Below are 27921 nucleotides of genomic sequence, written 5' to 3'. Positions count from 1 at the left end.
CCTCGACCAGCGGGATTCAAACCCACGACCCTCAGCATGGTCATGCTGAATAGCTGCGCGTTTACCGCTACGGCTATCTGGGCCCCTATTTCCGAATGTCACAGGAATTACAGATCGTTTTATTGTATGCATTCTTTCTCGATTCTCCGCAGAAATTAATTCAAGTATTTGTCCAAAATTTCCTTCAGATATTACTTAAGAGATTTCATTAGAAGTTCATGTAGGGATTTTTAACAGCCTTCAAGTAATTCATCTGAAAAAATCATTCAAGAATCCTAGAATTTTTCCATGATTCATCCTTTAATTATTGCTGACACTGCACCAGGAATTTCTCCAGCAAATCCACTAAAGTTTCTTTCCGAAATTACTCAAGGAATTCCCAAGTTTATCTTCAAAGGATTTTTCCTGAAATTATTCCAGAAAAGTATTCAGCGAATTGTAAATGAAATTTTTCCAAAATAATTGGAGAATATTCTTTAAAAGAGTACAGAAAACATTTCTAAACCAAATTCTTTAAAAGTATCTAACTTCTGTAAAAACTCCTGAAATGTATCAATTAGTGGCTGAGATAATTATTAGTCTGCATGGTTTTCTTGGAAAACGTCGTATACCTCCGAGGAAATTTGTCCACGAATGATCGGAGGAATAAATGGAATTGTTGTATTATTTGCTAGTGCGCCAGACTTTACTAAAAAAATTGCTCAAAATATATTTGGAAGGATTGCAGGATTAATTCATGCTTGAAATACTGTGGACAAGTTCTTAGACAAATGTTCGAAGTAATTTGAATGATACTGTTGGAAAATTCCTGGAAGAAGCTGTAGATGAATTCTTGAAATTCTATGAAAATGACTAGAATAACTGAAAAAATCGGCCTAGGAGCTCTTAGAGGGATTCTTGCAAATTTAGTTATATAACATTCTGAAGAAAATCATATGAGTATCTCTTAAGAAGAAGTTGGAGGAATATCTGGATAAACCTATAGAGAATTGGTGGAGAAATCTCTAAAAGTATTTCAGGAGGTTTTGCTGAAAAATTTCTAAAAGACACCTCTTAAGAAATTTTGAAGCTTTTTTCTGAACAAGTGCGTGAATTCCTGAAGTACTGTGCAGTTGTCGCGTAAGAATCTCTGAAAGTATTTCTGGAGCCTCTATAATTTTGCACTAGATTCCATTCACAAGACGAAAGGGAAAATCTTACATTAGAGACCATTTTGGTGAAAAAACATACTTTAGAGACCTTCCACTAGAAATAGATATTTTATAGAGACATGCCTTAAACTAGAGACCAAGTCCTTTAAAAAATATCTGCTATCAGTCATACAACACCGTTAAAATCGAACGAACTAAAATTAAATATCTCGATTTTACGTCAAGGTAACAAATTCAAATGTTCAGAAAAGTTGTTGTTTTATATTGTTGGCGTTGCGTCAAACTGGACCCAATGCACTTGAAATTTGTCAAGGAATATTTCCATGAACTTCGTTTAAAATTCTTCAGGGATGTATCCTGGCCACTGAAGAATTTCTTAACACAAATAGTCTACGGATTATTTGCCAGCAGTAGTCCTCAGATTCCTCCAGAAATGTTTGAATTTCACAAATAGTTACTATCAAGGTAATTTTTAGCAAAAATGTCCTTAACATTTTTGTCAGAAGTTCCTCCAAAAAAATTATATAGATAGTTTTCACGAATTTAACCCAAAATTGCTTTATGAATTTCACTAGAAATTCCTTCTGGCGGCATCCATTTATTACGTAACGCTCAAATTGAGGATTATTCTTTATTTCAAAGACTTGCGGCTCCTCATTTTGAACATCTCCAGGAATTCTCGCGTAACTTTTCAAAAGACCTAAATAACATTGAGAAGCTCTCTCTGTTTACTTTCTTTTCGATCAATAACTGAGCTACATTAACCTCTACTGCAGGGGTTTCAAGCCTTTTTGACACGCGGAGCACTTTTTTAAATAAAATTGTTCCGCGGAACACCTGTTCTTCATCACCACTCTGTTTAAAATTTGGACTTTCTGCAAGCTTCAATCAATCTTATAATTCCAACGAAAATCTTGAAGTAAGATTTCAACATTTGTTTAAACTGAAAACTTCATCGATTGATCACTTGATCTAGTTTCCATCTCAATTGGAATAATTAATAATGTTTATAAAATTCGTGAAATATTCTTAATTTTGTATCATGGTTTCACTATTTTGATTATTATTGAAGTTGCATGTTCCTCAGATATTTTTCAACGAGGATGAGTATCCCGACAAAACTTTCACACCAAAAAAGTTCCAAAATATTATGTCGGTTATGTTCCATAACATCAATTTGGAAAAAGTAATTGACTTACGAATAACACTGCGGAACACCTTTGTGTTTCAAGCACCAAAAAACCGTTATTTATTAAATTAAGGGTTGCTGAATCCACTACGGTTTTCAAAAATATCATAGCACGGCTAGTTTTTGAAATATTGACTGTTGAAAATCTAAATTTGACTATTTCAGCCAGCTTGCATGCAATTTTGCCAACTTGTATGGCAATTTATTCGCTTAATTTGCCATAGAATTCTAACTTCATGTGTATAACAATTATTATCAACAAAATTCATAATATTTTCGAAACTCTAACGTTATTTTTTGATGGTTTCTTTGACGACCAGTAGCTCAAAATTATGACGTGCTGGAACATTTCTGAAAACGGCTTCAGATACAGCAACCCCAAAAATGTCAATTTTGCTACGATGTGTAATTTATTATGTCATAGAATTGTAGGACGACCTTGTCATAATTGTGATTATTTTAGAAACCATCTCATTGGCGGCACTATTTTTTAAGTCGCTCTATCGCAGTTTGTAATCGTCTATTATATCCTAACGACTTGTAATAGCAAATACCATATAGTTTGTCCCATTCGCCGGTGCAAATAAACAAATAAAAAAAAAAAGAAAAAACCGCTTTTCTAAAATTATGATTTTCTCATTCAAACAAACACAACGATGACCAAATATTCGCCAAATAAAAAAAAACATCGTTAGGAAGAGCACAAATTGTGCAAACCCGATGAGATGGTTCAGAGAGATTCATCTTTACAGCACCCCATGGGTGTCGTCCGGGTCAAGGAAGAACGATGTGACGAACTGGGCGAGTAGAAGACGAACAAAAAAAAAATGGAAAACAAACATCGCCAAGCCGCCGGGAAAGGTGACAAGAAACCACGGCCATTGTGCGATCATCACTTCATCGGTCGTCACGACCGAAACGCCAAATCTCGATTACTTTTTCAAATCGACATAAGTAAGTTTCATACGGACGGTTTTAATAATTGAGCAGAATCCAAACTTTTTCCTAAAACTGTTTTAGAGAAAAATCTCCTTTTTAACATTCAAACATTAGGGATTTTCTATTGTTTACCCATTAATGCTTGATGACAAAATGATACATCATTTTATTCAATTACTTACGACGATTTTGTACCAGTGTAAGATAAACGAGGGTAGTTTTTTGTTTTAACTCGTGCTTACGTCGCTTTGTTTTCCCATATAATGGATCGGTGTAAGTAGGGGCTAGGATTCGAAAGTTGAAAATACGTCGTTTTATAAATCCGGAAATTTAACGTTTTAAAAGTGAAAACCGAATATGTTCCGAGTGGAATGTGTAGAATGTTGTCTGCGAAAGTCGATGCATCGAAAATCTAAGTTTGTTTACTTTACAGACATAAGTCCGTTTGAATACTTCCTCGAGAAATGTTGGATGACCACGGTGGTGGACGATGTTTGCTTTGGACCAATATATAGTGCAAAAGCGTGTAAAACTTTTCTCCTCCACCAAAAGCAAATATCACGCCGAGTGAAATAGTTCGGCTTAAGGTCAAACGAGCAGTTTCCCCCTCCCCATGTCTCCTGTTGCTCCATCAAAAGTGATTATGGTGAAATCTTGCGCAAAAGAAAACTATGTCAAACGACACTGCACTACCTCTAATGGGACAAAACGCGAGGAAACCCGGATAAATGCTAACTCTGACGCCATCGAGGCACGAAGCGGGGTTTTGTTTGTGTGGTGAAACGAAATTTATGCAAACGCTCTTTTGTGTGAGGCTGCCCCTGTCGTCCACTTCTGGGGTTGCTCTCTCTGGTTGGTTGAAGGCTAAAACTGTGGTATCCTTGCGTGTGGCATGCAAATGCAAGTGGTGTACGAAAGTTGAGCGGAAAATTTGACTCTAACTCGAATGTTGAAGTGTAAAAACCGGGTTGAAATGAGAAATTATGGTCCATAAAGTGCATTTTGGGGATGTAGTGGCATGGTTAGAGGGCTACAGGGATTACCGCAGAAATTCAGTCATGAATTACGCAAGAAATTCATGCAAAGAAATTTTCTGTACATTCAGCCATGGAAAACTCCAGGAATTCAGGTAAGTAATCCTCCATGAATTTCTTCAATAATTCCTACAAAAAGTTCTTTACATGATTTCTCTATGATATTTCATCTTGATTTCTTTGCTTACTTGATTTTTTAATGAAATTCTTTTGAAAAAAAAGTCCAAAATTTCACAAAATTTCTCTTTTGATATTTTGAACAATTTCTCAGAAAAACTTTTGGTATTGATCCAAAGATTCATTTACAGCCTACTACAAAAAGTTCTCCAAGGGCTGTTAGGGATTCTTGCAGAAAATTCTAAAAATATTATCGCAGAAAATACTATGAGAATTCATTGGGTTCTATAATGATCCTGCCACGAATTACTCCTTGGATCGCTACAAAGGTTTACGGATGATTTTCCAAGAAATTTCTTCAGGAATTCTTCTGTTGTTCCTTCTGGGATTGATCGATGTATTTCTTCAGGAATTCTTCCAGGATTGTATTCTGAGGTTTCTCCAGATATACTTTTAAGGAATACTTTTAATGGACTTCTAAGCGCTAGGTTTTAGTTTGCTTCTCGGGAACATCTCCGAAAATTTATCCAAGGATAAAATCAATAATTATCGTAAAAAATCCTCCAGAGATTGACCGTCAAACAGAAAGAATCTTCAACAAATCTTTGATATGCCATCAAACAAAATAAGTTCACCTAGATCTGTTAATTTTTTTTTAAATGCCGCACTAGAAACCAAGATTGTAGAACTATCTTGTTCAGTTTTACGCAATTTGGCTCGACGCTGGCCGTGTCCATCTTGTACGGCCTGAACCTAATTTGGGCTGCTCCGAGACGTGGTCTCAAATACGGCACAGTGGAGTGTAACCTTCTGGCAAAAAACAGAAACACAGTTTGCACAACACAAGTCGAACAGCAAAGCCTAGCAAAACTTTGGCCAAACAGCTCCGCTAATATAGAGCTCATGTGTTGGAAAACACCTTGCGCCGTGGGTTGAACATGTGGAAGGTGTAACATTGAGCGAAGAAACCCTTGAGAGAAGTGGTGACCCCCACCGACCATTTTCTTCTTGCAGCACAAACCATCTGCCTCTCGCACGGATCGAGGCTGACTCTTCTACATTACCTAGGTATCTACAGCCAGCGTATATTTTCTGTTTTCGCTCGATGGATTCATTTTCTGCGTTACGCTTCACTTACCGCACGCTCCAACCGTTCCGTTACGGGACGGGGCTCTTCTTAGAGCTATTGTAGGCCTCCGATAGAGGCACAGTGCTTCCTGGGGTCTGAATTCGTGATAGAAATTGTTTCGCGCCCGAAAAGTTTGTTATAAAAAAGTGAAGATACGAGACGTCTGGTCACGATTTTAGTTAAAATATATCTAGGGATACCTTTAATAATTACTTTACATTACTTTTCAACTATTAAATTTTTTTTTTTCAAAATTGACTTCTCTAGGAATTTATCCAAAAACAAGTCTCTTAATTCCTCCATGAATAATTCATGGATAAATTGCCAAGAAATATTTACAGAATTTACAGATTTTTCTTTTAATTTTTGAAAGAAAAAATCTGAAGTTATTTAAAACAAATCCTAATAATCTTTGATAACTCTTAGAAAAAATATCCTATGAACTGTAAAGGAGCTTGTGGAACCTTGAGTATCCTCCTAGACAGAATAATTATACAGTCAACTCTCCCTTACTCGATATTTCATATCTCGATATTTAGTTAGAGAACCATAGTAAAAGTTGGTTTTCATGGCTACCTCGATGGTCCCTTGAATCGCATTTGCTCTGATTTTGTGTTCGAGTTACGGAGAGTTGACTGTAGATCGATTTTTTAAAATAATTATGGGAAATGACTTCGAACGAAACTCTGGATTTTAGGAGATTTTTGAAGAACCTCGAATGGAATCTTTGATGAAATATTTATAGCATAGAGAAAAAATCACATTTCTAAAAAGATTTTCTGTTTTCTCCAAAACCCAAAAATAAACTCTGGTGCGTTTTTTTCGAAAAGTTTCTTTAGAAGATCTCCTGGAATGCCAACTGAGAAATCAGTGTAAGTATTACAGAATCTTTGGAATGGTCTGAGAATCTTTTGTTGAAACCCCTGGATTACTATGATAATTTCTGGAATCAGCATTGCACTGGTATAAAATTTCCTGTAGGGAATATTATCGTTGGACGAATTGCTGGTAGTATTTCAGGCAGAAGATCAATTTGTGAAAGAGGCCAATTAGGAATGTCTGTTGTCTCTAGGATTTACACCAGGATTCTTTCGCAAAGCGCACTTCTTTCGGACGACCCATTCAAACACAATCTAATAAGATTAGATATAGATAGAGCTGCTCTATCGACGAAGAGTTACCAGTTGATGAGCTCGTTTTATGCTTCTGTTTCAAATGAGTAATATATGTTAACACAAATCTTCGTCGTAACAACGGTGTGAACGTTGCGTTTATGTAATTATTTGCCAAAACAAAGTTTGGTTCGACCCTTCAAGTGTCGGCATAATGTGATTTAAATTTTAAATAACACGTATTGAAGGACACATATCTTTACTTCTGTTTTGTAATTTAGAAAATTACAATTGGGTTCGAATCCCACCTGAGCACGTGGATCTTTTTCATAATTTCACCCATAATTCATCTATCATTACCACGCGTAATGAGTTCTCGCGTAACAATTCAAAAGGGCCTAAGGATTGGCCAATGATTCTGAGAAAATTCAATTTGTATATTGTCCACCACATTTTCAATTCCTATTTATCGGTATTCAAATCAATCAATGTGATTTCTTGCTCGTTGTGTGACAATTTACCACAGACAAACAGACGTAACACTTAGAACAAATCTCGATCAAAATCATAGTCACGAAGACATATACGCCCAATGCTAAAATCGGTGTGTTTGGCCGACAAGCCAACAGATGGCGGTAGTGTGTAAACGTCAAACACGAACAAAAATGACGCGAGCGCTGCAGGTGGCGGATTAGCTACCTACAATATTTTTGAATCGACCGTTAAAAAGGTGGTCGATGGACAATGATGAGAGTGTGACGTCTGTTTGTCTGTGAATTTACTATTACTACACGTTAATAATCGGTTTTATTCTGAAAACTGCCAAAAATGTGGAAAAAAAATGATAAGTTTAAATGCTCATTTTTGATTTTCAACCAGGCATGGGCCTTTTTTTATTGGTCAAATTGAATTTTATTAGCGTGCTTGGCCCAAGGCTAGGCCCTTTTCGTATTCAATGAATGAGCAAGAGAGGGTCGTAGGCCTCTCACCATGCTAAGGCCAATGACAACTTGCGAAATTTTACGATTGTAGGCCCTTTTGATGGAGAGAGATCCGATCGTTGGCCTTCTTAACCCGTATAGGCCTGAGTGAAAGCAAAAATGCTGAAACCTTCACCGCTCAGAGAATTCTTAACGGATTCAAATGATTTTTTGTCAGTTCACTGGCCCACATATCTAGTTTCTAAAAGTGGCCAGAGGAACTCGGAAATATTCCTGTGGCCTGAGTTATTCCGGTGGGTCACTGGGTCAAGTCGGGTAAAAAAGCGATATTTTTTGGGACATGCCAAGTTACCTTTATTTATTTGCAATAACAACCATTTTAATTTGCATAAATCATTAAGATCTGATATTCAACATTATAAATGAAGAGTTTTACACCGTTCTAAATATACCGGATGTGGTTATTTGTACGTAATGCCCGGAAGAAACGGCTATGGATTTGTTGGATACTACACCGTTCCAATACTCGAAAAGTAGAAAGCAAACGTAAATGTGCACTCAAATGCATTCCCATAAGCTTGGCACAGATGTTCAGATACAAATTAGCCACTTTATCGTGAGTTTGAGGCGTCCCGGGACCCGAAAATGGTCATTTGTATGGTTGATCAAATGCAAAACTCATAGTTATCCGATTCAATTGTTTCTCAAAAGGTTTACACTGATGCAATTTTCTTAAAATTCCGTCATGTAGTGGCCACATTATAACCGATTCCGGAAATTATCTATGTCTTGAAATTTGCCTACCTCGAGGGGCACAAACGCACAGTACCCTTCTCACCCGACCTGACCCAGTGATCCACCGGAATAACTCCGACCATAGGAATATTTCCGCGTTCCTCTGTCCACTTCTAGAAACAAGATATGTGTGCCAGTATACTGACAAAAAATCATTTGAATCCGTTAAGAATTCGCTGAGCGGTGAGGATTTTGGAATTTTTGCTTTCACTCCGGCCTATACGGGTTAAGTAGGGGGGCAATGAATGAATTGAAAAAAAGCGGTTATTGGCCGTTTTTGAAAATCGAGCTCATAACGGTAAGTTTTATGATTATGTTGACAATGTTTGCATAGTTTGTGGGTGTTGGAAGATGCTATCAAATGGTATCAAAACCCGATTTGTGTACAATTGGATCATTGGTCCTTTAGAATTGTTACGCGAGAATTAATAGTAATCTTTTGAAGATTAACTATAGAAATTACTGTAGAGATCCATTTTTTTCCATAATTCTTACAAAGGCTTTTTCACAAATTTATCGGGAAAACCCTAAGTCTTCCGGGAGTTCATGAGGTTATGTTTCTATCAATTTCGTCAGCGTCCAAGATTCCCGTTCAGGACATCTTCATGAATTCATCTAGTAATTTCTCAAGTGATGTATGCACTGATTTCTTAATTTTCCTAATGCATTAAGAAAAAGTTACACTTTAGCATTAAGAGTCAAAAATGACCCATGATTTTGAAATGCTCTCGAAACTCCGTTTTCTAAACAATTTTTGTTTTTTTGTTGAAACCGGAGAACGGAACCCTGGACATTTTTTGTAAGTATGGCCACTCTGGATACAAATGCACCTGAAACCTGTTTGAGAAGGAATTAATACATATAATATCCAGAAGTTTATACGCATGTATGATGCGACGGTTCAAATTTCATGATTTGTCATTCCGATTTTCAAGAGCACTAAGGGTTTGGTAGGGTGTGATGTGGATAGTTTCGGACCATCATATAGTCCCATCATGCGACAGCTCAAAATTCATGATTTTCCAGTGTTTTGAGTCTTTAAGTAAAAATGTGTTTTATCGCTGACGAATAAGAACTTTTAACCGCAAACGCAATTTTGAAATCAGTTCAAGTATAGCTCCAAGATTTCCTCCAGGAAAACCTCCAGAGATTCCATCAAAAATTCCTCCCGAAATATCCAAAATATTCCTGAGATTTTTCCAGAAATTCATTCGAAGATAATCTCTACCGTAATTCCTACAGCGATTTCTCAACGAATTCCACACTCGCCAGAGATTCCTCCGAGAATTCCTCCAGGGAGAACTTTCGATCGTTACTAGATTTTTTAGACCGGTTTCGACAGGGTTCCAGAAATACCTGCAGCATTTCTGTCAGGTGATCCTATATGGATTTCTCTGGGAACTTTTCAAGCTCCAGGGATTCCTTCAAAAATTTTCTCCTTATATTACTATAGTGCTTTCCCCAGATTTTTTTCAGAGACTACTCCTTGGATTCCACCAGGAAAATCTCTACAAAAATTCTTGGCTTTATCCAGGAATTCTTCCAGGGTTCTTAAAGAATTACTTCTTTCATTTTTCCAGTGATTTCTGCAGGGATTTTTTCAGAGTTTCCTCCAGGTGTTCTACAATATTTTCCTTCAAGAAATTTTTTTGAGATATCTCCAAGAAAATCACTAAATGAAATACTCCAAAAAAATTTCCAAGTAATCCTCCAGGAATTTTTCGAGAATTGTTTCTAGGAATTCGTTATTCTTGTACAAATTTCTCTAGAGATTCACTTATGAATTCCTCCAAGGATTTAATCAAAAATTACACTGAATGAATCAATGTAAGGTTCCATGGGTTAATTGATGAAGGGATCTTTGAAGGATTACCTGCGTAAATTGCCGAAGGAATCGTTGGAGGCATATCAGGAGGAATCCTTGAAGGAATCCTTGAAAGAATCACTGTGAAGATTATGCGGGAGGAATTCATGCAGAGATATTTCGGGAAAAATTCGTGTATAATCGTTGGAGGAATTCATGCGGGAAAGTTCTGGAGAAATATCTGGAGGAATCCACAAAAGGATTTTCCTAAATGAATCTTGGTAGAGATTCTCCTATTGTAATCCCTGGATAAATTTCAAGATTATTTTCTGATACTATTTCTGGAGGTTGTTTGCATGGTTAATCTTAGGAGGATATTCTAAAGGAATACTTGAGTGAATCGCCGAAGAATTTTTTGGAAAGCCAGAACGAATCTATGGAGAAATTTATGAGTGAATCCATGGAAAATTATCTGTAAAATTCCTTGGAGTAATTCACGTAACGATTTAAGAGGAGGTATTTCTTAAGGAATTACTCTAAAAATTTGTAAAGTAAGAATTTGGTGATGGAATCCCTGGAATCCAGGGAGTCCTGAAAAAGACTACTTGTGGTTGTCCCTGCATGTATTCTTGGTGGAATCCAGTGAGAAATTTCTGATAAAATATCTGGAGTAATCCTTGAAGAGATTGTTTCTGTGCAACCCCTAGAGAAAGACTTGGAGACATCTCTACTTGGATACCTATAGTATTTTTACAGGATTAAAACATGAAGGAGTTTCTGGAGGAATCTCTGAAAGAATATCGGGTTAAATCGCTTGACGAATTCGTGGAAGATTCCTTGGAGGCATTCCTGCCAAAAATACCATAAGGAATCACTGGTGATATCCCTAGTGGAATCCCCGGAGAACTCGCTGTACAGATTACTGTAGATTATCTCGGAGGAATTTCTAGTAAATCTCTTGAGAAACCTGGAAAAATCTCAGGAAGAATGTCTGGAGAATTGTTTTTTTTTTTTATTTTCCACCGTTTGGTGGGGCAATAAGAGCGCAAGTCAATCCAAAGCCGATGATAAGGAGGGAAATGGCTGAACCACGCTAACGCCATGGTATAAACTGGTGTTAATTTTTTAAATGCATTGAATGAAAAAAATGTTTGGATGAACTCCAGTGGTTCTTGGATGAAATGCTGGAGAAATTCCTAGTGTTCCCGAAGGGAAACCAAATTTTTCGACAGCGGCTGACTTGTTTTCAGCAACGCTTAAAACTGAAATTTATTTCATTTTATTATAATTATTCATCTTATAAGACTAAAATGTTACTCACAAGAAGTGGTTTCCTTGTACTTCCTTTTCCACTGTGTGATGATGTTGGGTACCGCTACCCTAACTGAACTTCTTCTCTGCGGATGCCTTTCTAATGCATACAAATTCTTATTAACACAATATTCTTCTCTATACTTTTCTACTTACAGTTTATCAGCGAATCTTCTAAACTTGATGGGGATAATCCTTCTCTTTTTCAGGTAATTTACCGGATATTGATTGCAATCACCACGGCTGCAGAGTAGGGCTAGTAAGTATTTACATTTTAATATACTAACTTCGTTATTTCATTTCAGGTCCTTACCAATAGAATCGTGTCACAGATGTTGCAGAATCTAGTCTTCCTTGCTTAATAATCACTTAATATAAGGCCCTATGGAATAAACTAAATGCTCACTGTAATCACAACGATTTATTGCGATGGCGAAACTACTTTTTTCCAATATCCGACTGGTCAACTTCTACTACATAAACATATGTTTTTTTGTTTTGCTTTTTCCCTCTCTGTCTACACTACCACTTTACGGGAGCTGTCATGTTGTGTTTATGCTGCGCCGTTAGGACTGTTCAGGCAGTAGACCTGTTCAAGCGGCCGTCGCAACACCTAGAAAAAATCTTAAACACTTAATAATGAAACACAGGTCGAATTTAAGGAATTATTTGGAATGTCCTAATAGATTCACTCGAAAAACCTCTCGGGGAACTTTTGGAGCTATTCTTTGGAATAACCGTAGATGAAATGGCGTTGAAATTCTTGTCGGATTTTCTTGGAAAAAGATTTGTAGGATACTTTGGATACCTCTTAGATTAACGACTGCAGGATTCGGTTGAAAAGTTAGTGAAAAAATATCTAGAAGAAGTCCTCGGATAGTCTTTGTTCAAAGTACTCGCTGAGAAAATTAATGAAGGTAGTAACGTTGAAATGCTCAAGGATTTCCTGATGCAAATTCTGGAGGAATTCCTGAGCATCCTATAAAAAATTGCTGAAGGAATTTCTTGAAGAATTCCTGATAAAATCTCTGAAGAAACCACAAGGATAATTTCTGAAGCTGTTCTCGAGAGATATATTAGAAGAAATTTTGAAACTCAATTATCTGCAAGCAAGACAAGGAAAAAAAGATACGGTAGAGGCTATTTTGGTTAAAATAGAAACTTCAGACACCTTTTATCAAGGTTTGTGTATTTTACTCTGTAGCCAGAGTAAGGTGTAATCACTTGGCGAAAGCGGCTAGGAGGCCATCTTTAACATGCTGGCCGTTTTGTTTACAAACATTACTGCCTTGCCTGGATGATGCTGAAACTGAAACTTACTGTGCTGCCATCAGTGCGGACAAAATTGTCAAAAAAAGAAAGAAAGGAGTAGAGCACACAAGGAGCAGGGGCGACCAGATTAGAATAATTCTTGACAACACTGTTTCTCCAACAAATCAGGAGTCAATCTCTCGACTACCTGTCTCAGATGTTTGTAAGAAAAACGGTCAGCCCTTCCTCACCTACCCTTTCTGGTTTTCTCCACAAATTGAGGACACCTTAGAGAATTGAACCCGCCTTGCCTTTTATCAAAAATAGAGACTTTGTAGAGACTTGCTTAAAAATGGTATCTAAACAGAAACCCTCTGCCAGCCCTAGATATGTTAATCCTTTACTAGGGTAGGTGTACCAGTTATGGACATAGTGGTTCCCTATTTCGCCATACATAATAACTTTAACGTTTTCAAATTTTTAAAAATTTTTCGTGTGTTGTAGAGTTAGATTTAAGATATTTCTTGATGCTAAAACATTCAAAAAGATTGAAAATGTGAAAGTTGTCAAAATTTCACATATGGCCAAATAGGGAACCACTATGGCCATAACTGGTACACTTTCCCTAAATAATTATAAATATATTAGCAACATCGAATGAAGAGATTTCTGGCAAATAATAGTAGCTCTGAGTTACGACGCAAAAATCCTTTGTCGTGAACTTATTCTATCATGAGGCAGTAATCAAAATAATTTCCCTGATTGTGATCGAAATTCCCTGAGAATGCCAGGTTTTTTCCAGGTTCTTTCAAAAATCTGGTTAAACATTTTTTATGTTTTTTTTTAGCGACAATTATACTTGTAACATTGCCACAAGTATTGCTGTAAGGATTTTTCAATTTTTTTTGTCCTGCAATTGGTTTAGAACATAATCGAGGTATTGGGAAAAAACTTACTTCGGATATTACATCGAAAATTTCTTCATTTATTGATTGATTTTCTTTGAGAAATTCCCCGAGGAAGAACTCATAGAATTTATCCAGCAAATTGACACGGATGTAATGTTTATAAATCGGAGAAATAATTCATTGAAAAATTCGAAAGGCGTTTCTAAAACAAGTCCTATCTTCTCTAATGAACTTCAATAGAGGTACCTGATGAAATCTTGAAAGGATCTCTAAAACTCCCCAATTCCTGAGGAAGTCATGGTGGATTTTCTAGATGAATGACATAGGTATTTATTAAAAAAAAAATCTGTGAAATCTGTGTGAATTTTCGTAAGCCTAAAACGTATAAATGGGTAAAAACCTAGTGATGGGTCGAAAATTTGTGCTTTTCCCCTACCTTCAATTGTTCCCTAAAATCTCCGGAGTAGTTTTTGAACAAATTCCTAGAAGAGTTTGTGCGAACTTTCTGAACAGGAAATTCCTAGAGGGATGTCTGAAGGAGCTCCTGAAGGTATTTCCAGAAGAAATCTTTAGATAAATTACTAGGATTACTACCTAGACCTTTACCTCGAGATATTAGAAAATCAATTCTTAGTGAATAATTGCGTAAGAGTCTCTGATGGTTTACCTGAAGCCTTTAGAATTTTGCACCCAAAATTACTGCAAAGATAATAGTAGTTTACGGAACAAGTTGCTGAATAATGATTTTTACAGCACGAGTCGTAAATTTATGCTACGAGGCTTACCGAGTGACGAGTGCTGTAAAAATCGAGTTCTGCAACGAATTACGTACAACATTTTTTGCAATTTCGTAGAAGACTACTTGATGGTATCAGAAATTATATCGGAATGCATTCATCATTATTTAACAATTTCTGAAAAATTTATGTGTTATGACTCATTACGCAACTCAAAACAGTTGCGTTATGAGAAAGCGTTGCGTAATGAATCATTACAGCACTGGTTTCAGTTAGGTAATGACTATTCCTGCACTGCATACTTCAGTGCAGGAAAGTACGCCGTTTCATGACAGATTGGCGTGATGAAAAACAGCCTACTACGATGAGAAATTGCAAAAAGAAAATAGCAACTTTGGCGTTTAAAAAAAGGCATAAGAGACCTACTATTAAGAGGTATGCATAAAAGTAGAGATAGTCTCAAAAAAAAACTGCTATCAGCCTTTGCTCATTATTCCTGAATACAGCGCTGGTAGTCTTGGAAATAGGAACTATAGATACCTCTTGCCTGAAAAAAAAAAGAGATCGAAAAAAGACTAAACAATAACCAAAATAAAACCGAAGAGAGACCAACCAGGAATAAAAAATAAATGAAACCTTGCAAGGACTAGGAGGTAAGAGTTTGATTTCTCATAGAAACACACATTCCTTTAAGAAAATTTCTTGCGTTTCTTTTCAAAAGCTCTCGCTCAAATTTCAAGTATTTTTTTCGTGGCGGTTCAAATTTCAGATCAATTGGAGCTCTAGGAGACAAGATCCAAGTTTCCAAACTTGCCCATTTTGTATGCAAAAAGGGCACAATGATCTTTGTTTTCGAAGTTAATTTATGTATTTGCCCAAATATTCAGAAATTACTCCAAAGATTCCTTCGGGAGTTCATTTGGGATTATTTCCCATGGAATTTCCACATAATTCCCCAAGATTTTAAGTGAGGAATTTTGTTTCGGAAACCTTAAGAAAAAAATCGAGATTTTCCCAAAGATTACCTCAGAAATTTCACCAGGAATTCCTGCAAACATGCTTTTAGATACATTTCAAGAAAGTGCTAAGTACTCCAGGATTTTATCCGATGATTCACAAATCGATTTCCCTAGTACATCATCCAAGAGATTCGCTTAGAACATCTTCAAAACCCCAACGACAAAGATTTCATTAAGATATCAAGTGAATTGCTCCAGATATTTATCATGGAATTTATATTTATATACCCAGTAATTCTATCAAATATTTTCCAATGGAGCCGTCAAAGATTTTTCCAGGCATGTCCCAGAGAAGTGTCAAGAAATTATTCGAGATATTGTGAAAAACAATTCCGTGAGGTATTTTTAAAGAAAATAATCAAGTAATCTATGATGAAACTGGTTGAAGGTCAAAAGTCAGTCATGATTAATGAGATTTCCCGAAAGAATTCATGGATGCTTGAGGAAGCCTTAGACGATTTCTTAGGTATCTCTCGGTTTAATAAACTTACAGATATTACAATAAACAGCTCGAATATTTATTATCTGGATAACATGCTAAGATAGTTTAAAAAAATAAATAATCGAATGGATAATATTAGAATTTTTTAACAAAATTGCTATAGTGTTAACAAGCGTGCAACCTTATATAAACTTTTGCAGATTTCATAGGGATTTTAATGAGAAATTCAGTTGTACATTTTTGAACTGGCTGAGTACTCCTTGGATGAAATGGTAAATACTTACAAATTGCCGCGAAAACTTGTGACGTGGGAGTTTTTGAAAAGTACCCATATTCCCTTGCTTCTGAGAAAAGGAAGCATTGTGAAAATCAGCAGCTCCATCAGAATTTGTTTAAAATCAGAGATGAACCAGCCTCTGGCTGAAAATCTCTCTAATAAAGATAAATAAATAAAATTGTTTAAAATAGTAGTGTCACTACTAATACTGTCTAGTCGATATGGTTTTGAATAAGGCTGATACAAATATTAATTTTCTTTTATGTCCGAGACCACTTGAAAGGTACGAGGGGGGGGGATAAAAATAAATAAGGAACAAAAAAATAAAAATAGAAAAAAAATTATTTTTTCGAATTTTTATTTTGAACGATAGTTGTTCAACTGTTTTCAATCGTCCTCTGGACCTTTATTTTACCTGTGTTTTACTTCGAAAATTAAAAAATCCCAACTGATGCCAAAAAATTGATGAATCTTTTTTTTCTCCCCTTCAAAATTTTCGGATTTTCGAAGGGGGGGGGGTGACATAAAAGAAAATTAATATTTGTATCAGCCTAATTTGTCATTCAAGTGCTATTCTGATTACTCCTGTCTTTTACGTAAGATTAGAGTCTTTAATGTCAATTGTCGTCAAGTCTTAACAAAATTAGGCTGTTTAGTAGTAGTTCTAGTTAATTTCATTATTTGTTCATATATCCTTATATCCTTAAAGAAAAAAGTCGCTTTCCTTGTCTGTTCAACAATTTTTCGAAACTAGCAAGTGTACCCTAATGATCGATCTCAGCGTCTTACTTTCCATAGTCATTTTTATAGTGAATATTGACGAGTAAAGTTACCTTAGGCTTCTATTACAGTCTCCTACAAGATTATCTTTTCGGTGGCAAATGCAATGTAATCGTTGGAGTGTTCAAGAATTCCCTGTAGCAAATACTGAAGAAATTCCTATCAGCATCCTTTGCTGGAAGCTGGAAGTTTTTCTGGCGGAATCTCTAGAAAAATTTCTGGAGAAATCCCTGTAGGAGTCTCTCCCTGAAATTCCCAATGAAACTTCCGCAGAAATCAATTTCTCATCCTGTAAGAAGGATATCAATATCCTTAAAAGGCTCTGAAGACATCATACCAGTAAAACCAACTTTTCGGGCAGCATACCAATTCCGATCACAAGAATAAGCCTCAGGAAACACTGTGCATCCGTACGGACCGGGGAAGCGATAGCGGAGCAAAGATACTTTGGGATCCATTGTTCCTCCCCCCGGGGGTTTGAATCGGTTCGGAGCGCCCAATGAAATGAAATAATGCTTTTTCTCATTTACCTTTTGGATGAGTCGCACGGGAACACCGTCCTTTATTCTGGAACTTTGGAACTGTAACACTCTTGATGTTTGCTTCCATTGACCAGGTTTTACTTATTCCGCATTGGGGGAGACACTTTTCATATTCCGTCGTCGGTCACAAATCGCCTCCGCCTTCGCTGCGAGTTTTCCTCTCAGATTTTCCTTACTGGCACTTGACCCACGGCCACTTCTTCCACTCGACACTATCTTTCCCTTCAGGAGAGGAGAATTTTCACATAGATACTTTCCCCTCACTGATTCCTCTTCCCTCTGGTCTGGTCACTTGCTTCCGTCTATCTCTCTCTCTCTCTCTCTCTAAGCGGACAGCTGGCCACTTTCCAAATCCAACAATCAACCGCACGGGGTGTCACTACTCACAGCATTCCCGCAAACTTTTTCCACCTGCAACCAAAACTCGCAATTTTCCTCCGCAAAGCAACTTTTTCCTTTTTTAACTCGAGGTTTCTTATTCTTCCTTCGGGGGAAAAAACTTTTTCAACTTTCAACACACACTTTTTCGCCTCTTTTTCCTGCCTTCGCAACTCGAAGAGAGCTCTTCCACACACTCCACAACCTCAAAAGAAAGAAACCCCGTTTTTTTATCTTCCTGCCTTCCGTCACAAGCTCGGAGCCACTTTTTCGACCTACGAGAGAAGAAAATTTTTCTTCACCACTACCGAAAAAATTTGCCACTTTTCACCGTTTTTCCACGCACTGGAATCCGAAGCAATCCGCGCGCTTGTGTGCTGCTGGTGGCCACTCCGGAACCCGGCCCTGGGGGTTGCCCGGAACTTTTCTTCACCTCCGAACGAAAGCCTAACGGGAAAACTGGGAAAATATCGCCACTTTGAAACGGGAAGAAAAAAGGTTTACTGGTATTCTTCTTCCCGACCGAGAAAAAAGACGAAACCGAGACGACGGACAACCCGCTTGCTTTTCTTGTCGATCGTCGACGACGTTTTCCTTGCCACTAGGGTTGTCGTAAATTAATCGATTATTTCGATTAATCGATTAATCGACTCACTAATCGATTATTTTTTTATCGATACATGTATCGCTCAATAATCGAGATAATCGATTAACTGACATCGATTATGAAATAAAATTTTGGTCGATTATAGCAAGAAAATAACAATTTCAAGCTACTGTGATGCCTTCAAAACATTGTGTTCTGTGCACAAAAATTTCGTGCTAAAGAAAAAAATCGTAAAACCACGAAATATGATTATTGATCTTTGCACTTGATTTGATATTCTCTGTGGGTTTATCCAAAATATTTTTCAAGATCGTCGCCGCGATTTTTTTTTTGCGCAATTCATTGTTGTACTGTCTATCAATAGATCTTTGTAAATACATAGATAATTTCAAAAATTGCTATATTCGTATTACCATTATAATCACGGTTTTCCCGAATTTTGTCGTAATCACGGGATTGTAGAGATTGTATACTTTTGATATTCTGTTGTCGACAATCATTGGGAACCTTCAGCAATATTTATACATTTTTTGTTTCAAATGGTTTTAATTATAGCAGTGTTTCTCAACCGGTGGTTCCGTAATGCTATTCTAAGCAATTAACTATCATTAACAAAACTCTAGTTTGTTTTTGATGGAATTCTGACAATACCCTATGTGGACTCCTATGTATAAAACTAAACCTTATACAGGGTTTACCGAACCGGGAAAAACGAGAAAAGCGGGAAAAAGGCGGGAATTTGAATCCACCGGGAAAAAGACGGGAAAAACCGGGAATCTGAGAAGATCATCGGGAAAATCGTTTTAAACGAACATATTCAGCAGTTATCTCTATAAAATAAGTTGCAGAAAGTAGTTATGTTTAATGATATTGTCATGAGGAATCCGTAATTATGAACAAATATGTTTCAAACATTAATAACTTAATTCCTGCTATGCTGCACCATATTTCTTAAACATGTTTCACTCTATTCTTCGCAATGCTTCCAAATATGTTTTTGATTTTTTTTCTCGCCTTGTCAGGGATAACATTTTTGATCTTTTCTCTAACTTTTTTATTCGAAGTTTTGCATTAATGTCCAATTCCTTATCGCAGATTGATTTAGCACTCTTCTGTAGTTGTTAAATATATGTACCACAACAAATTTTGAAAACAATCTTATTTTTAAAAGGTTTCAATTTGTCACTAGTTGTCAAAATCAACAAAGTTTTGAAAAAGGGCTCATTTACGATTTTCATAACGCTCAGCTGTTATAGCTCATATAAAATGTGTAGAATATCCATACAAAAATTTTTACGAGAATGTGGGTGGATAGGTGTCAAAAATGATAATTTTTGGTGTTATTAAAATTGTGAATGAGCCCTAAGTAAGTGCTTCTACATGTGTGGCCTTGAACTTATTTGCTTTAGAGAACTCTTCCTTTCTAGTAAAACAAATTCAAAGGATTAATAAATGAAATACTTTAAATTACGGTAAAGAACTACTTGGGCATCTTGATGATTTACTTAGGCATCTGGGGCTTTTGTTTGTCAAATTATCTGAAACTCAGCAGTAAGATGCACTTAAGATGATTATAAACCAAAGCCAAACCTCGAATTCTCTAGAGCACGAGTCTAGAGAATCAAACAGCGCTCTGAGCTGAAATTTTGATCGTTTAATTATCACCAGAATGTAACCAATCTATCGAATTTTCAACGCGAACGGTTGTCAGGTTCTCTAGATCTTAGAACTTTATCTTAAAAATTCGAAGTTTGTCTTCGTTTTAAAATCACTTTAAGGGACATCTTGTTGATAAATATGGTTTTAGTAGCATTTCAATCAATTCTTTGTCGTGCCAAGAATAGGATCCGTTTTATTAGCACAATTAACTACCTTTTTTCATGGTAGCTCTAGAGCTCCATTGATTTTCGACGAACGCGTGACAAATCTATTGAGATGAATACTATGTCATAGTTTTCAGAATAAGATTCTATATAGATTAGAAAAAAACTAGTAATCAAGTTATTGTTCCAATAGTGGAACAAACAATTAAATTACTATTTAAAAAAATAGATGAAAAAATTGAAACTGATAAAAAAAAGTTTTAGATAGATAGATATCTTTATTTAAGAGATTTGCAGCTCGAGGCTAGCTCATCTCTTAAAAAAAAATGCTTTTTATAGAAACGATGTTTAATATAGAAATAGACAATGGAAGCCATGGGAGAGAAAAGTTTAAAAACCGGGAAAATTTTTCTAAAATATATCGGGAAAACCGGGAAAAAAGCGGGAATTTCAAAATCGAAATTTGGTGGCCACCCTGTTATAATCACTAACCTTTATATGTGCAATTTCAGCTAAACCTTGAAATGCTCTCTATCTTGCGCTACATATTTGTATTACCGTTCTTATGTTTTACGCTCAACAGTGAGGAACACATGCAATTTCCAGTGTATTCTTAAAGGTTCTCCTGAGGTTCTTTACATTTTTAAAAGAATGTTTGAAATATATGCTTAAAATAAATATCTATATAAATAAAAATGGAATGGTGTTTGTATGTCACGAAATGGCTTCCGAACGGGTCAACGGATTTGAATGATTATATTTCAGTTTTGTTCGTCAAGTGTTCCGACGTGTTTGTGTGTATAAAAATCCCAGAATATTCACCGGGAAAGTCGGAAAAACTAGCGTGAAAGAAACTGTCATTTTGTTTGGGATGATTCATAGCGTTTTTGAGCTGCCTACTTGATGGCAAGACGAAGTTTGCCGGGACCACTAGTTTATAAATAACCTCATAACATTATTTTTTACTTGTTTTGGACATTGGGGCTAATATGCGATGGAGATCATATCCGTGCTAAAAGAAACTTTCAGTGAGTTCAAGAAGCGGCGGTACATAAAAAATTACACTTATGCTATTTCTTATTCTTCTTCTTGGTACTACGTTTTCACTGTAACAACCCCCAAAAAGTTCTAAAAGAAAACCCTCGTGTATTCTTAATCGCATAGTCTTGCTTCGCCGCGGAGTTCTCCATTTGAAATCCCGAAATTTGCCTCAAGAATCCTTTCAAGAAATACTCCAGAAATTCTCCAAAAATTCAGCATGGATTTTTCTTCATTGCTCCAACAATTCCTTAAGGAATTCTTCTAGTCATTCATCAGAGATTAATTTTTTTTTTTAAATTTTGTTTTAGTAGTTTTCGGGGTGCATAATAATTTTGTAGTGTTCTTTTGAGAAATTCCAAAATTATTTTCTGAAAGAGTTACAGGAGAAATCTCTAGAGGTATCTGCGGACAAATCCCTGAAGAATTCCTGATAAAATCTCAGGAGATATTTCAAGGTGTATCTATATACCCATTTCTGAAGCAATTTGTGGAAGAATTTCTACAGGCATTCCTCAATTAATCTTAGGTATAATTCCTGTTAATATTACAAGAGAAACCCTTGAAGAAATTTCAAGATGATTTTTGTTTAATAATCGACTTCATGAAAATCCTGTAAATATAAAAGGAGGAAATCCGAAAAAAACATGAATAAAATCTGAACGATTCTTGGTGAATTAAATGTATATTTTTTATCCTCTAATTTCTGGAACAGTTCTAATTATTTATCTATATATACAGCCATTCCATGAAAAACCGATCTAGTGGGTCTCCGAATTCCGTGAAAATTTGCTATTTTGTTCCTTAAGGATAACGTATTTTTGGATTTTTTGATTAGGGTTATTTTGTTCCTTATCCGAAATAAGGATACACGTATTTTTGGATTTTTTGATTAGGGTGACCAGAAAAATCGTGATCTTGCAAAATTTTTATTTAAAAAAAAATATAACTTTTGAACCGTTTGACCGATTTTCAATCTTTTTGGACGAAATGAAGGCTAAATTCCATAAAAAAAGATTGGAAATCGGTTGAACTGTTCAAAAGTTATGATTTTTTTTAAACATTACAAATCTAATGCGCTGAGATCTACAGTGTGTGCCGATGAAAAATGACTGATTTTTTATTTTCATAAAAATATATCTCAAAAACTAAAAAACATACATCGCTGACAATTTGACAGTTTACGTAAAATTTTCTGAACTTTTAAGAAAAAATGAGAGCAGCAATAGTCTCTTTGGTCCCGAGGCCTTCAAAACACGAAAAAACGGAAACTATTGAGTTTTTTCATGTAAAAAACACAATTTTTGTGAAATTTCATTTCGGCCTTCATTTCGTCCAAAAAGATTGAAAATCGGTCAAACGGTTCAAAAGTTATAATTTTTTAAAAATAAAAATTTTGCAAAATCGCGATTTTTCTGGTCACCCTAATCAAAAAATCCAAAAATACGTGTATCCTTATTTCGGATAAGGAACAAAATAGCAAATTTGCACGGAATTCGGAGACCCACTAGATCGGTTTTTCATGGAATGGCTGTATATTTATTCATTTATTTATTTTACCTTTCTTGAGCTTGCTTGAGCTTGATGGGCCGCCCGTGGTTGCTACTCCAGTATATTTATTTTACCTTCCATTCCGTGGTTGCTACTCATTTATTTATTTTACCTTCCATTAATAAACTCCCTTGAAGATTTTTTTTCTGTGATATCATGAAGTGTGCCATTAAAAAATCAAACTTTTAGAAAAAGATCAAGTAAAACTATAAAGTAAAATATTGCTGTGCTGAATTAGCCGTAAGCGTTAAAAATCACTATGAGAAACATAAAAAAATGAAATTCAGCCGACAAGAATTATAAAATGCCTCTAACAATAACGAAACTAGCACCCCTGCTAATTTGAACAATACCTCATGCAATCCAACAGGCAATTTATTAATTCAATTTGAACTTCTAGTCACCCTAGAACCATGTTTCTTGTTACCTCTTTGGCTGTTTTATTTAGATTCTGCGTGTCGTTTCATGATGCTTCATTTCGCTTTACTCCGTTCTATGAGTAAAATTTGAATTATTTTTAATTTGAATCATGTGTAGATTAGCGGGGTGTAAATTAAAATAATGGTTAAACCAAAGGGGTACCCGGTAGTATAAAGTTATAGATCGTGGTATTGAAAATTTAGAGCCTCTCGAGCTTCTTAATCGAATAAGTTAATAATGCAAGTTTAAAGGACATTTTTAGTTACTATTATGTGGAGTAAAAACACGGATTTTACTAAGAAAAGATTGTTAAATGAGCATGAGCATGGTCATGATTGACCGCCCGCAGTTGCTACTCCGTTATTGCAAGAACAGCGGTACTTACACATGGCACAAGGGTTCAGGAGGAGGCGATTTTGCCGTTTTTCTGAGGAGAAAAAATTGAACTCAAAATTTTCAACACAGATCCTCAAGCAATTCGAGTAAAAGTGCAAAAAAAAAATGCGAGGATTTTTTTTTCTGGTACTTCCTCTCTCTTGTTGCGATGCTCACCTTTACTCACGCTTCAAAAAAATTCTTGAGCGTTCCGTTAGAACGAGGCAGTCCTCGGGGAGTTGTGGGAGCATTCTTTTTTGATGGAATTTTACTCTGGTGTGTTTTGTGCTGCGTTTTCCTTGCTCAATTTTCGTAACTTCTCTGCTTAGCATTTTTTCGCTCCCTCGCAAAGAGGCAAAGGTAGCACGCTGCTCTAGAGTATGTCACCGAACTCTGATGATGTTGAGGAGTATTATCAAGCCTGCTCAGGATCAGTAGCATCCTTAATGAGTAACAACAGATTGTAAAATGAACAATAAATCAATAATTTGTGTAAGTGAGTAGCAGGATCATATCCGTTTAAGTTCTATAGAAATCCCACAGAACAGTTGAGAGCTAGTCAATTTCATGAAGTAGATTTGAAGGTATTTTTAGAACAAATTCTTGCAAAACCTCATATGTTATATGTGTAGGAATAGTAAGTCGTATCCTTGGACAAATTTCTAGAAACAAGCTTGAAGGAGTCTGAAGAGGAATTTTGGGCAGAATACCCACAGCCTCTCCAAAAGAAATTTTAGAAGGAAGTCATCAGTATGAACTAGAAGTATTACTGGAGGAATTTATTAAGAAATCCCCAAAGGAATTTTAGGAGGAATCCTAAAAGGAATTCAAAAAAAATTCAGATGAAAAATCTGTGGAATCAAAGGAGAAAAAACTTGAATGATTCCTAGCAGTTTTCCTGAAAACCCTCTTACAAAAAAAATGCCTGTAGGAATCTATGGAAGCCTTCATGGTAAATTCCAGAAGGAATAACTGAAAAAATCCTCTGAGAAATTTCTCGAGAATCACCTGAAAAAAAAATCTGCGGTGAACTCTGGATGCATCTCTGGAACTTTTCCAAAATGAGAAGAATTTATGCAGGCATCTCCGGAGGTATTTCAGAAGGAATGGTGTTTTAATAAATGAAAAATTGGTAGAGAACTCCCTGAAGGAATCCTTGATGAATTCTAATTTTCAAAAGATGTTTTCTGATTCTGAAAGCATTCTTTAAGTAATCTCAAAAAAGCAGTTTTGTAGGAACCTTTGGAACCATGAACTAAGTTGAATTTGAAATTCATGAAATTCGTGATGGCAGTCGTAGTGTAATTCCTTGAGGAATTGTATGATGTGGTATTGGAAATCCAATTAAATTTTTTTTTTAGATCATTTTAGAGGCATTGAAAATTTGTTACCCTCACTGAGAATATGAAACTTTAGTTTTACCCTTTTACTGCTGCTATCATTTTTTTCATTTTTTAACAACAAATAAATATTCAAATCGCAATAACTTTTTTGTTTGTCATGAGTTTTGCATAATTTTTTCACAAGTTCTCAAAAATCTATTCTTTTTAAGTATATGTGTTGATTTTGATCATTGGATCTAGAGATATTCCGAGATATTCCTCGGGGACCGACGTGTAGCCATAACTCACGTAAATATCTTAGGCTACATAATTTTTATCGCTTTTGGATATCCTCTTTTCGGAATAATACATTAATGATAATATGTTGTGAACATATGAAGCAATTTGGTGCAGCCGTTATAAAGTAATGAGCATTTATTTTTCTGGAACCACGCTTGCCAAACAAAGATCTTGAAAACTTAAAAAATCACCACACTGGTTTCAGGTTTCTCTAAGAATACTTAACCGATTTGTATGAGTTTTCCAGAGGAGCTCCTTGTTATTTTTTCTAGCCTTGTTTTTTTTTCTAGCCTACTTTATTTTTTGGTAAATTGCTAAAATACAAAATTGCAGCCAAAGAAATTTTGTACGGGAAGTGTCGGCCCCCAAAGAATACCGAAATATCTTTAAAACCAGATCACCAGATTGACCATCACCAATATTGACACAGATTCTGAAAGTAGAAGAATATTTGAACCTTCAAGTTGTCGCGTGGTTCACCATTACGCTGATGAAAAAGCGAAAAATTCAGGTTCTTGTCCAATTCTCTAACAGATTACACCACAAATTTCCCTAAGTATTCTTCCTGATACTTCTTTTAGAACATCCAATAAAATCAGGATATTTTCATAGGAAATTTTGCTGCAGATTTATCCGAATGCTTTCCAGATTTTTTTTTCGCTGGAAATCTTGAATGTTTAGTTTTCTTCGAAGAAAATTATCTATAAATTTCTTACCATATTTCTTCGTTGCATTCACCAGACCTACTAAGAAAAATCCTATCATGGGGAATATACCTCCGGCTGTTACTTCAAATATGTAACGAACTTTTTGGTCAGCTCCAATTATCCTTGTTCAGTTTAAGCAGATCTTCTACAGAAATTGTAAATGGCAATTTAGTAAAAAATTATAAGATCACTAAACTGAGGTAAAATGTTGTTGGATTTTCTTAAGAAGCTCAATTACTAGTTCTGTCGATACGGAGCAATTTCTAATATTACTTACTAAGGATATACATTAAGGCCGCACGGGACGTCATCATAATCACTCTATCCATTTGAAGAAGCAAATCCCAAGAACCACTCCATATATCGATGCGCAAATTGTATCACTATGATTCTATATATGTAGTGCACAACTCAATACATTTTCATCTTCATCTGTTCACTAAAACTCGAGATTTGCTTCCACAATATTTTGATGATAATTGTTAGAGTGAGACAAAAGATAGTGAAAATAACACGGTCTCCCGTGCCACCTTAATCAAACCAAAATTTATTCATTTGGGAACTCTTGCCACAATTTTGCACTTCAAAATAATTTGGCAAACATTCCGTAACAATCTACCCGATTATTGGAAAAGGACTTCACTTCATTTTCTCACTTATCTAAAGCTTTCTCCATATCTATATAAATAAAAATGGAATCATATTTGTATATCATACAAGGCTGGTAGCAGATCTCTTTTTACAAACTTGGTCACTACTTCAATGCAAGTCTCCATTTTTAATGGAACATCCCTGAAGTTTTTATTTTAAAAGCTTTAAATCGTAATTCTATATTCTTTGAATAGCACTCACGAAATTTTGGCGGGAAAAGTTTTCAGATTTTAAGATTCAAAATCAAAGAAACAGTTATTCAAGTCATCGTGTAAAAGTCTGAATTCACCCCTCAGTATGGTGCAAAAGTTTGTGTTCACCCCATGAACTTTTGTCATGAATTCGAAAAAAATATTAATAATTTTCCTAGGAATTCCTTAGTAAATTCGGCAAGTTTATCCAAAAATTTCTGAAAAATTTCTCTTGAGACATCTCTGGATGAATGCCTGTGATTTCTTTGGAAACTTCCTTGTAAAATTTCCTAAACAATGTCTTGAAGAACTACTAAAGTTTACGTCAAAAAAAAATCCTGGTTACATTTTTAAAGACATCCTGAATGACAATGTCTGCAGAAGACACTGATCTTCAAAGTTTGTACACCCTGTATGTCGATGATTTTTTCGGTTCCTTCATTCTGCATACATTTTCAATCTCCATATCTCGATATCCTCCTTATCTCGATATCTCCTTATCTCGATGTGATTGTCGTTCCCAATTTTCTCTCCGTATGTCGATATGCCCATTATCAAAGGTTACTAGACGAGATTTTAGAGATTCAAAACAATTTGCGAAAATGAAATGACATCTGTATGTTTTTCATTTTCCTGGCAACGGAGTGGTTTTCAATCTAGTATTCGTTAAAAAATTGTTCTATGTCTCGATCTCTCCCTATCTCGATGGTCCCTTCGATATCGAGATGTGGAGAGGCGACTGTATATTAATAATAATATTTATTACTTTTATTGGAAATATTTAATGAAGCCAAGCAGGGGTTTCCTACAGAATCATGTATGTTCTGTATAAATTGATCAGTTCTAGTAGCAGTTCAGTAGCGTTTATAAATTTGAATTATTTGATTCTTGAAATCATAAAACATAAAAGAGTAGATCGCTGCCGAATCCTTACCGCTCAATTAAACGGTTTTAATGTAGGCAATAGCTTCAACCAATTTATCCATAGTATATGGATGATGATGATGATCAGTTTGAATAAAATGAATCAAGGAACAATATACTACACATTACCTCATATTCATGGTGTGGAAATTGGTT

The 27921-nt window shown here is 35.6% G+C and overlaps 1 protein-coding gene across 5 annotated transcripts in view; it reads right to left on the bottom strand.

Moving 5' to 3' along the window:
* The window catches only part of LOC5579800 (serine/threonine-protein kinase MARK2), a 356247-nt gene that overhangs the window by 318245 nt on the left and 10081 nt on the right, over positions 1 to 27921 (bottom strand). For 3 of the 5 annotated variants that reach the window (XM_021848980.1, XM_021848978.1, XM_021848982.1), the window contains exon 2: positions 17467 to 18131. The gene's annotated coding sequence lies outside the window, so the exon portion shown is untranslated. Of the gene's footprint in view, positions 1 to 17466; positions 18452 to 27921 lie in introns of those variants that run through there. The other 2 variants (XM_021848981.1, XM_021848979.1) reach the window with 2 other exon arrangements.

This window comes from Aedes aegypti, chromosome 3, assembly GCF_002204515.2.
Source record: "Aedes aegypti strain LVP_AGWG chromosome 3, AaegL5.0 Primary Assembly, whole genome shotgun sequence".
NCBI classification, from domain to species: domain Eukaryota; kingdom Metazoa; phylum Arthropoda; class Insecta; order Diptera; family Culicidae; genus Aedes; species Aedes aegypti.
This window is presented reverse-complemented; position numbering and strand designations above follow the sequence as displayed.